This window comes from Rhopalosiphum maidis, chromosome 4, assembly GCF_003676215.2.
Source record: "Rhopalosiphum maidis isolate BTI-1 chromosome 4, ASM367621v3, whole genome shotgun sequence".
Lineage (NCBI taxonomy): Eukaryota > Metazoa > Arthropoda > Insecta > Hemiptera > Aphididae > Rhopalosiphum > Rhopalosiphum maidis.
In genome coordinates, this window is record NC_040880.1 from 37287542 (window position 1) to 37299707 (window position 12166).

General features: G+C 24.6%; 1 protein-coding gene across 2 annotated transcripts in view; it reads left to right on the forward strand.

Annotated features, from left to right (window-relative positions):
* Nucleotides 1–643: 643 nt before the first annotated feature.
* The window catches only part of LOC113548329, a 48776-nt gene continuing 37253 nt past the window's right edge, over nucleotides 644–12166 (forward strand). For both annotated transcript variants that reach the window (XM_026949150.1, XM_026949149.1), the window contains exon 1: nucleotides 644–932. The gene's annotated coding sequence lies outside the window, so the exon portion shown is untranslated. The remainder of the gene's footprint in view (nucleotides 933–12166) is intronic.

Genomic DNA, 12166 nt, shown 5'->3' on the forward strand with positions numbered 1-12166 from the left:
GTGTTTACGAATTATAAAATAAAATATTTATGTTAATAATATTATTGGTTATCTACTACAACTTCCAAATCATCATGAAGTGACTTTATATAATAAGTATTATACTATTATCGCTCTGTTAAATAAAAAGTTATAACTCAATATTTAGACATGTAAACATTTTCAAAAAAATCATCTGTATTTGTTACAAGATACTTATAAAAATAAAATATCATTGAAAATCGTGGAATTTTAAAATTTGATCCAGTCACTTCAAAACTTTAAAAATTCTAATAAATTCAGTAAATTCACGATTAAAGAATATGAAATGGGGATGAACAACACTTGGTGAATCGCCCAATATAATATATTATACATAACAATGTGATTCTATATTATTATAACGATTATAATATTGTGACTAGGATGTGTGAGCGCGTTGATCGGCGGAGAAAAATCGGCGGCACGGAAGGGGCGTGTTCGTGCGAGCGCGGAGAGTGGCACTAATATTATATACCAGCGAGCGATAGTGTGGCGGCCGCGAATTAACAGTCGGCCGGAGAACACGATATAACGTCGATAACGGACAGTCGGCCAGGACGCGCATGTGGCCACAATAGAATAATATATCGCGCTGTTTGTTTGTTTTTTTTTTTTTTTTTATTCCTTCGTCGTTACATGATCGTTTCGTCGGTATTAATTTGCTCCGTCTCGTGACAACGTATTTGTCGTTCGCGTCACACACAGACGTGCGATACGATGTACACGATATTATACTACTTGACCATTGACGTGATGAAATCGCACTAAACATTAGTCCGGTAAATCTCACGACGACCACGTTGTCGCATATCATAATATATTAGTGCCCCTGACTATATACACCGAACTGGAGCTGGAAGCAGCCGTCGAGGGGACGTCATCGTTGCCAAGTCAGACGCCTATAAGTATAAGTGAGTGCCGTCAATGGCATTACGCCATATAATAATAATATATTTTACTATAATAATCGAAACGAATAAACGAATTTTACAATTTCGTAAAAAATAATAGGAAGATGATTATTTTTCATTTTCGTCAGTAGTCGTAATAAATAATATATATTCTTGTTTTTTATGTACAAATTATGTAGTAGCTATCAGAAATCAAATTTTCATTTCTTCGATAAAGAAACGCTTATTATTTAAAGTTAAATTCAAGTAATTCGGTAAATAGTAAGCAAATATAAGAATTTGAAAATATATATACAATATTTAAAAATATTATAGTCCTTAAGTACCTTGATATGAAAATAATTAAAATAAATTCATTCGAAGGAAAAAATTTAGATGTACATGTGTTTGAAAAATCATTTCATATCAAAATCGCGATTATGTTTGGTTATATTGTTATATAAATTAAAACCAGACTGCATTAATTCCTGTATCTAGTACATAATTTATAAAAACCAAGTAAAACACTATTTTTGACGAAAACGAATAGTAAACATTTTTAAATGTTGAAAAAATAATATAGATCTTAAAAAATATTGTTGTTTATATTTAAATTATATAATGTTAGAAATGAAACAATTCAAATATATTTTACGGAGGATTTAGTTTAACTTAAAGTATACATAAAACTAATAATATGTGCTGTAAACAGTGTAAACACAATTTGTGTAATTGTAATTTATAAAATTATGATGATTATACTTAGTTATAAAGTTATTAGGATTAAACTTTTAACTTTACATCTATGAATAATCAATAATGAATTATTTTTTATAAAATATTTTTATTTTAAACAAACATATAGAATTACTATACACTATAAAATAATCTTAAGATAACTGACAGAAATCGTATTGCTGTGAATGTGATAATATTAAGTTATAATACTATATAGTATTATTACTTATCACTTATCAGTATTTAAAATAAACATTTTTATAATATTAATTTAGAGAAAAATCTTATAGTAAAAATTATAGGCGTTCACTTCGAAAATATACTACGTAGCATTATTCCCATCTAATTGAATTGGTAGGAACAAGTACTGGAATACTAATCATTAACCTATGACTAATGGATTTGATTAATCAGTTAAGACAATAGGCAAACATTTGAAATTAAATTAAATAATCAAATGATCAAGTATTGTTATTTAAAACTATCGTACACTTTCACTAAGATCTACGTAAATACAAATAAGGTAAAAGACGGCTCACGTTTTGGTTACGATGTAATTATAATTGCATACGATATTAAAGTTTTTACTCATAATATTATAATAATAACTAAAATATAATTATTATATTTTGAATGGGAATTTTTCACATGGTGTTGTGTAATACGAGACATTAGAACTGCCGTCATGAATACACAAGTAACTAAAAAAATTATAATAAAATGTTAGGTATGTACATTTATACAAAAAATAATAATACCAAACAATAGACTTTATGCAATCTCATTTAATACCCTACGTTATATTTAAAGGAATAATGAAAAGTGAATACACATTAGATCACTATGTTTGAATATATAATAGTATACTGGAGTGTGTCTATTAGCTAGAAAGTTTGGAAATCCTTAATTTATATGCCGCCTATACTGAACATCGTGTATTCGCGTATTATAAAATGCAACTGGTAACGACAAAAAATAATTTAATAACAATTAATGAAATGTATACTGATTACTTTAAATTCTTATCGGTAATTGACAATTGTTATCTCTATTATATCTATTATATTATAATGTAAGTGATCTTCGTCACTGCAATAGTTTCAAAGTTTATTTCAGTACTTTATACAGTATTGAAATAGACTTTGTGTTCAGTATACAGGCTAACATTTTAAGAATTGGTAAAATAAAAATAATCAAACTAAGTTTAATAATAATAATAATAATGATTTTATTGGACATCTAATGGTACATATGCATATAATTACAATTAATATACGTGTACAATTCACCACTGATTGGTGAAATTGGAGTATTTACTAATAAAAATAAATAATAATGACAATATAAACAACAAAAAAGACAAAACTATGCTGAATACATGAAAAAACTTGAAAGTGAAACAAAAATAAATAGAATATTAGTAGATATTATTATTTAATAATATATTATAGGTTGATTAAATATATATATATAGATATATCTCGTTAGTTTCTAACATATGATAGTTCATAATAATATTAAGTATCTGATATTAATCATCTAAATTATAAAAAAAATAATTTATCATAAAGTTATCTTGTATAAAGATTAAAGATTAATGAATAGGTAATGATTAATAATAAAATGTGTTAATAGTGTAGATCTAATTATTTTGATAAAAATAAAATATGTTAACTTTTATACACAAAACATATACATCCACAAATCGAAATATAATTGTACGCAATTTTCTATTTAACGAAATATTTTTTAAAATCATAATCAAATTAAAATCAAATTTATGTAAATCTATTCAAGACATTTTTCTATAGCAAGAATTTTCTCCCGGATACTTCGTAATATGGAAGTTGCTTATTATTGTATTACAGAGTAATTTATAAAGCATGTTCGGGGTGATGGGGATGAATACTTTTCATTAAATAATGATTTAGATTCCAATTTTTGAAATTTATAATTAAATAATATGTTTGAAGATGTTTTTATAATACTTAAGGAATGTTCTGTAACAATACAAATTTCTGTTTGAAAATAACCTACATATTTTTAAAATTATTTCAGGGATACTTTGTTTAAAAATTTTAATTTACTTAATTTTAAATTTTAACGAGTGGTTTTTATTAAGTATTAAAATGTTTTTATTAAGAATGATTGTTCTTAAAAATGGTTTCACAAATTATAAAAAAAAAATATAATATCGAATTTAGTAAACTCGTATTTATTTAACAAATTTTTATAAATTATTAATTTTAAATATTGATAAATTTATATAAATTACTAAGATGTTAATATTACTATAACTCACAAATATTCCAAACCCACTATCATTTACGTATTAGTATAAACCTGTTGAACCTTTATTATACACAAAATTAAAAAACTCACAAATTATTTGTTTGAATTTGATTTTGATTTGTCAGTATTTTAAGAAAAATAATCACTAAATAATTTATAGTAGAAAGGGGTTTTATTTGAATAACAGAAGTTTGTATCCACGTAGAATATCTCTTAATTACTTAGTACAATAAAACTCTAGAGAAATTTTGGTCTTTAACAATATTTAAAAATTCCAAAATTAGATTTTGAAGAACTATATTATTGAAGAAGAAAAAAGGGATGAGTACGCTTGGAGAATCAATCTGTATATGTATTTTGTTTGATTGAATAAAATATAATGAATTTAAGTAAACTTCAAATAAATTCTTATTTTAATTGCCATGCATTAAAGTAATGATGTATAGAAATAGATTGTGAACTTGGTTACATTAGTGTTATACAATTCTCATGTCCATGTATAATATAGCTACTAGTAATTTATATGATAATAACTAAACCTAATGGAATATAGACGATCTTTTTAATTAGAATTTTAACGGAAGACCGGAAATCTGAATAAATGATACTATTTAATAGAAAGTATTCATAATAATACCGAATTCTTGAATAGAATAATGAAATTGAAAAAAATGTTTTGATCGTTAAAGTCTTAATCGTTTATTGAAAATTCTTCAATAAAAATATATTTATACCTAATATATATATAATATATATTTATAAAAATATAAATTAATTATTTGAAATAGAAAATAATATAATAGTTTGTATAGTAAATTTACACGCTGATAAGTTTATATGAACACGGTACATAAAAATTGAAAAATACCCAATGCCTGTGATAGGTTGACAAAAAGAAATATCTCGTTTAATTTTGTCTCTCAACAGTCTACATCAAACGCGTAGTATACTGGTATATACATATATATTCATGATATATTGTGTATCAATTAGCATATGGGCTACATACTAGAAAAAAAAACTTAAAAAACGATTTGAACTATATAACATAACGGATACATAATATATTATACAAAACAAATGGGTTGTTATAAAAAGCGGCGTATTGATATTTCGACAAAAACTAAATACGTATTTATCCTCAGACGTCTCTATTATATACGGTGCGGTAACAACAATGTATAATACACCAGGCAGTCGCATATATACCTACAGGTTATTCCGTTCCTTATAATAATAATTATAATCTGTTGAAAATCCGGTGACAAAAAAATAAAATAAAAAAAAATCTAACGTAAAAAATATTACGTATTATTATACTGTATATGTGCATAAACGTACTAACATATACGCGTGTTATTTATGTTTCGGACGATATATGGGAAAATCATTATTGATACACACACACACACACACACACACATATATATATATATATAACGACGGGTCTTCGCGAGACCCGACGGAAAATGTTACGTAGCGGATGATAACCGTCTTCAATATATTGTCCGGCGTGTATGTATAACGGTGAAAGCATTTCGACTGCAATTTACACGAAAAATACCACCGTCGATAATTTAAATATGTACGTTTACCTACATATAATAGCGAGTACAATACCGAAAAAAGAAGTGCAACCAATTGATATTTACCAAAGATATCTTTGCGGTTGTTTTATTATTATTATTATTTTTATTTACTATATATAATTTTATTATTTTTGCTTATTATTACGCCTATATATTGTAAATACACGCAACATCCCGTTCGTCCACATAACATACATAATATATACTATACGCTGTGCCTATATATAAGTATATGTAGTGTATGTATAGTTATATATACGTGCCGGTTTCGAAATATCTGCCTATAGTGGTCACCGTCATTGGCCATAACAAAACAGTTTTGTTTCGGGTGGTAATTGAGTTAAAACGCCAAATGGATAGCCCCGCGATTCCCAGTTTTTATTTTATTACGATATATTATGTTACTGTAGAAGTTTAGAAGGCGCAACAATATATTATTATTATACATGGTCGGTACCTAGATACCTTTATATTATGCAGCCTGCTGTTATTACACGTATAGCATTATAATGTTATTGTGTGTTTTGGCGTTTGTATAATATATAATGATATGGACGGTAAATATATATATATAAAATATATTATATTATTTGCATATAGTGCGTGAGAACCTCTAAATCGATTGTTCTAGTTCTTGGCTTTTGGACCATACGTAATTATATTATTATATACAATACAATATAGTTCATAGTTTATATGGTAAGTATCTGCAGTCAAAATTGATTTCGATGATAATTAAACCGAATATATTTTATTATATAAAGATGTAGAAAAAACGAAAACCTAGTATCTACAAGTTGCGACCTGTATACTAAATTCGGTTACAGTTTAATGTTGTTTATTTGACAACTGAAAATGACATATTATAATATAAACGCCGTGCTGTATCGTGTTGGCGAAGAAAAACGGTCTGCGCAATCGCGTTGTTATTGTTCAGTAAATCAAAAACAAAAAAATCCGTTCGATTAACGAAAAAAAAATAATAAAAAATAATAAATAAAAATAGGAAGGTTGTGATTTGAGTCTTGACAATAAAATACGTATTTTAATATTATTATAATTTAAAATTTCTTAAATATTCGTAATTCGTGGTTATTAGTTTTCTTATTTTTTATTATTATATCTATACTGCAGAGAACAATAAATAAGTGTGAAAAGGGTAAAAAATATGCAAGTGAAACCTAAAATGAAAGAGCCCACCTATTGGTGACACTTCTTATTTTGAATTTAGTGAATAAATTATAGTATTATGCTTATAATATTATTTTAGCCATTATGATTATCACAAAAGCAATTATGATTTAAGTATCTTTGAGGATTTCCCGGAATGAAAAAAACGATATTTTTTTTAATAAGAATGTTGAGATAGCAAAGTAGTTTATCGTGAAATCATTTGTAGAAAAATATAGCTTCATGGTATTATGATGCTTATCTTAGATATTTAAAAAGTGTATGAATGGAAATGTAGGAAGGCGCATTAGTTAATATCTGAAAAGTGAAGGTACCTAATATTTTGAAATTTATGAATTTGTTAGCATATGTTAGCCCTATAGGTTAAGATATGTGTAAAGTAATAAGGAGATAAAAAATTAAAATTAAAATACGCCTAAGATAATATTAATCAAAAAGATAACTATTTAAATGGACAATAATAAATAATGAGGTTTAACTGTATAAGACAGTTGCGGAGATAATATGATTTAATATTATAAATCTTTTATTATTATTTATAGGTTTTGAGATAAATTTTATTATCTTCACGGCAACAGTCGTTATTTGTACGAGGACCAAAGAGTAATGAAAATGAGCAATTTAATAAAATCACTAAATAAATACGAACTGTTCAGTCTAAAACAAATAAGATCTTAATTAAATTATTTGTCGCGGCAAATTGTTTAAGGAGTATTATATAGTAAAATAATGTCATAAATCGCATATCATTAAAGAACATATTATTATATTGTCTGAATCTGATAACAGACGTATTACATTATTACGTATGTTGGCTACATTAATGTTAGCGGTATGTTATACCCTTAACGTTAAATTAATGTTTAAATAAAAAAAATTATGATAAATGATAATTATATATTTATGTGTGATGAAGGATGATGATTATGACTAATTCTTGTCTTAAAACGAGAGATGAAACTAAAATATAGCACTTATAATATACTTTATACACATTAATAATTTTGACATATTATAGTATTGTACTATTGTAGTTCGGGTTTACTAATGTAATACCGTTTATGGTGTTTTAAAATATTATTAACCAATTCACTAAAATGAAAAGTGAGCTGTGGGTACTGCAGTTTTTGTTTGAACAATACAAAAAGAGTTTACATTGAACCGGTTTATTTCTAAAACCATTAAATATAATGTTATAATTATTAATTTTGATAAAAAATAGTTATTTTGTATACGTAAATAATACGTCATAATATCATACTATATAATATATACAGTATACACATACACGGGACAGGACTTGTTTGGACTAAATACCAATAAATTATAAAAAATACACCCCATTTGAATCAATTTTATGGAAATAATATTACGTGACATGTTTCTCGTTATTATAATTGAAATCACTAGAATAAAAATTATAATAGTTATTAACCTGAGTCGTAAATCATACTTTTTAATACTAGTTATAATATTATTATGTATACCTAATTAACTATTAAAACATTTGCACAAATTTGCATTATAATCATACACTAAAAAAAAATCCTTTTATGTTAATCAAAATACCGACAACGTTCGATCCTAACAGTTAAAAGGGTTTTCAACTAATATTTATAATAGTTTTTTCTAGACATGATATCGTTTTCAAAATATTTAATCTCTTTTTAATAGTTATTTATAGATATTTGAAATTTAAGTTGTTTTTAGTTGAATTTTTAAGTAAATTTTAGTTCATTTTTATGGTATATTATTTAAAAAGTTTGAATTTAATTAGGAAGTTTCTCATAAGTTATTGATACAGTAATAAAAAATATAGAAAATAGGTACATAGTCAACATTTTTTTTTTTATAAGCTTATTATAGTTAAGTTTTTGTAAGTTTATATTCTGGTGAAATTGTATATTTAAACAAAAAATAATATTGATTCATCTAACGATTTTAGTATTTATGCTGCAATTAAAATATATTAATCGTTGGGACTTTTCACTATTATACCTACAAGTATATTATTATTTATTACTTTAATCTACTATATTATACAATAACATTTTTAAAATCTTATAAAAGGTAATTCTAACCTCTCAAAAGCTGAGGTGAACTATCGCAGTCATTCTGATTTATGATTTGTAGCTTCATATGTATTTAAAATAGGTTTTCTTATCCATCCCAATGCTATACATATCGTTTTCTTACTGTTGAACACGACGAAACCAATTACGTATACTTGAAGTTAAATCGAAATATTGGGAGAGGTTCCACATTTTCCCCTTCACAAATATTATAAATCAATAACCTTTTTTTCGAAGACAAATTTATCATTTAATAATATTTTATAATTTTCTTCCTTATTAAAGAATAGTTTTAAAAAAGTAAAAAAAAAATACAAGAAATGAACATATTTTAAGATAATAATATAGATATTTCATTTTTGTTTTCATTATTTGGACTTTCGCTTCAATATTTTGGTCTAGTAAGTTTACGTAAAAGTGGCCTGATATTACGTCCTTAATTTATGGAAACACTAATAATACATAACAGATTAACAACACAAACGCTAACAAAATAATTCAAAGATACACACATCCTCATGAACAACTTTAATTATATGTATAATAACTAAAAACACATTTTATTAAAAGGATAAATGTAAAAAAAAATAATTAACGAACAATTAAAAATTATTAATTAACAAATTTATAAAAGCGCTTTTTATCCTTTTAAAAAGCAAAATGTATAAAAACTGTCACAACTTTTCAATATGATTTTTATCTAACTTGTTTAAACATGCTTTTCCCAATCTGCCACATATACATACATTTTCTAATGCCTTGAAATAATAAAAACACTAACTAATTAAGCTAATATTTTAGTTTAACTTGTTTTATTTTTATAGTTTTGAAAAAAATATTAGATTGCGTTTATAAACCTATACTAAAATATGATACGGACAAATTTTTGTAATGTAATAAAAGTATAACATAAAATATATATATATTTAAATCGCAAGTTATATAATATAGTAACTAATTTTGAATAAAGTTTATGTAAATTATAATAAAATAATATGTTTAGGTAATAAAAATTGTACAGTTATTTTATGAATTATGTATCATATTTTATATTTTATACTTAATACTTGATCACAGTCTTGAATCCATCTAAAATTAATTATTTTGATTCCTTTATTTTACATTGAAAATAGAAAATTATTATACATCGAACATAATGATTTTAAAGGTTCTTAATATGTCTATGCTAAAAATATAAAAAAATACCCGAATTTAATGGTTTTATTAAAACTATTTAAAAATAGAATAAATGTTTCACTTACACTTGAAACCCTCAATTTTAAAATTAACAATAATATTTATAATGATAGTATGATATATTCTTCATAACTAGAATAAAAAACAATTATTCACTGTAATCATCTACTGCAATACTTTTTATGTCAGACGGTAATTCTGCAGATCTTGATTAATTGTCTTATATTTAATTATAGCAATAAGCAATTATTAATATGTGTTATCTATGTAGATAGCATATGTTCAATTTATTTATTTATGTTAACTTTAACTTAATTATTTATTTTCCTTGTTTAGTTGTATACTAAATATTAGCTATACGATATTATTATATTATGTATTGTATTTGTACTCGTCATTATATATAAATAGATATTATTTCCGTAAAAATAAATAAATATAAATATAAGTAATAGATCTCTTTCATAATAATATAAAAACAAAAATAAATTAAATAAATGTGCTTTTAGATACATGGTTGCACTTGCATATTTATAATAGTTTAATTTTACTATACTATAATGCTATATAATAGAGGTGGCCAACTGGCTCGTGTCTTTTTTATAAAATCAAAATTTGCTTATTGTTATTTTGAATTTTAATTGTTTTGTTAAAAATGTATCAGTAAACATTAAGGCTTTTGGTTTAATTGTATTTATTCGTGTGGCTCTCAAGCATATTTATTTTAGTCATCACCCATATTATTATAATATATAATATATATATATAGTATATTTTATATACTATCGTGTGTTAAGATGAGAAAAACTAGGCAAGTGCTGAAGTACTCACATATAATGTAACAAGTATTCGTAGAATTCTGACTAGCAATTTAAAAAAAAAAATTATAAATACAAAAATAAATGTCGGTGTGTTTATATACGTATTTTATAGATACTTAAATGTATGTACAGAAAATATTGCACTAGTTTTCAATGACGTGTGCATTGATTTTTATAATACTAAGAACGAAAGTCACGTAAATACAAAATATAACCAATATAACCTACAGTAGCTTTCCAGTATCTACTGGCTTCGATGATTGGTAGTCCCATCAAAACGTTTAATAATTATCACAAGCCAAACCCACTTTCCCTCTAAAAAGCTAGTTAATTGATTGCTGATTGGTAATCTACTCTCTTATTTTATACTTATTATTACTCGACAGCGTTTAATTTTTTAAGAATATTAATTATCAATCGTAATTATAAAAATGTTAGCGTTTTCTTATAATATATAGGTAGGAGGTAGGCATATAAGCATATAATTTTCAAACTGAAGTAGAATAATAAGTTACCCAGAAATGTTTGAAAAAAAATCCATTTAAAAGATTTACAGTAATTTATAGATAACAGTTAAAATATTTTAAGGGCTTAAAGCATTACTAAAATAAAAGTTAATATCACCTTAACATCATATGACGATATGCAATATAATATACATAAAATAATTAACGATTAAAGCGTTATATATTACGTATAATATTTATAATGGTAGCGAAAAACTAGTTGACCAGTACTTTTTGTTTTATAGCATTGTCAAACCAGTTTTTTAATAGGAAAAACGTAGTGGCGAATCATCTTTATGTCTTTATACATTATTTTATTCAGTATTTTCTAAGTAGCTTAAAAAAGTAGTGGCTAAATAAGTTATATAGCTTATCAAGTGGACAGTTCATTTTTACCATCTATAACGACGAATCGTATAATAAATAAGCCAATAAAATATAATATTACGCATCACACATATATATATAATTTAGAATTCCTTCTTTTAAAGTTAAGCCATGACCTACTTATAATTATAAATGTTTTTTATATGTAACTAAAATTAATATTTTTGGGAATTTGCTAAACTACAATATATAAAGCAAATAAATTTCATAATATGGGAAATATAGATAATATATAGATAGAAATATAGAAATATATAGATACCTCCTTAATATATTATTGCCATTTGCATAGTTATTGAAAGATAATGAAAATAAAAGTTTTGAAAACTACTAAATTGGTCCTAAATTACTCTTATAAAATATCGACACGATGAAATTTAACTGTTATAAACATAATATGCACACTGGGAAAACCTTTTAAAAATGTCAATCAGTTATCAGTTATCTACTATTTTAATAGTG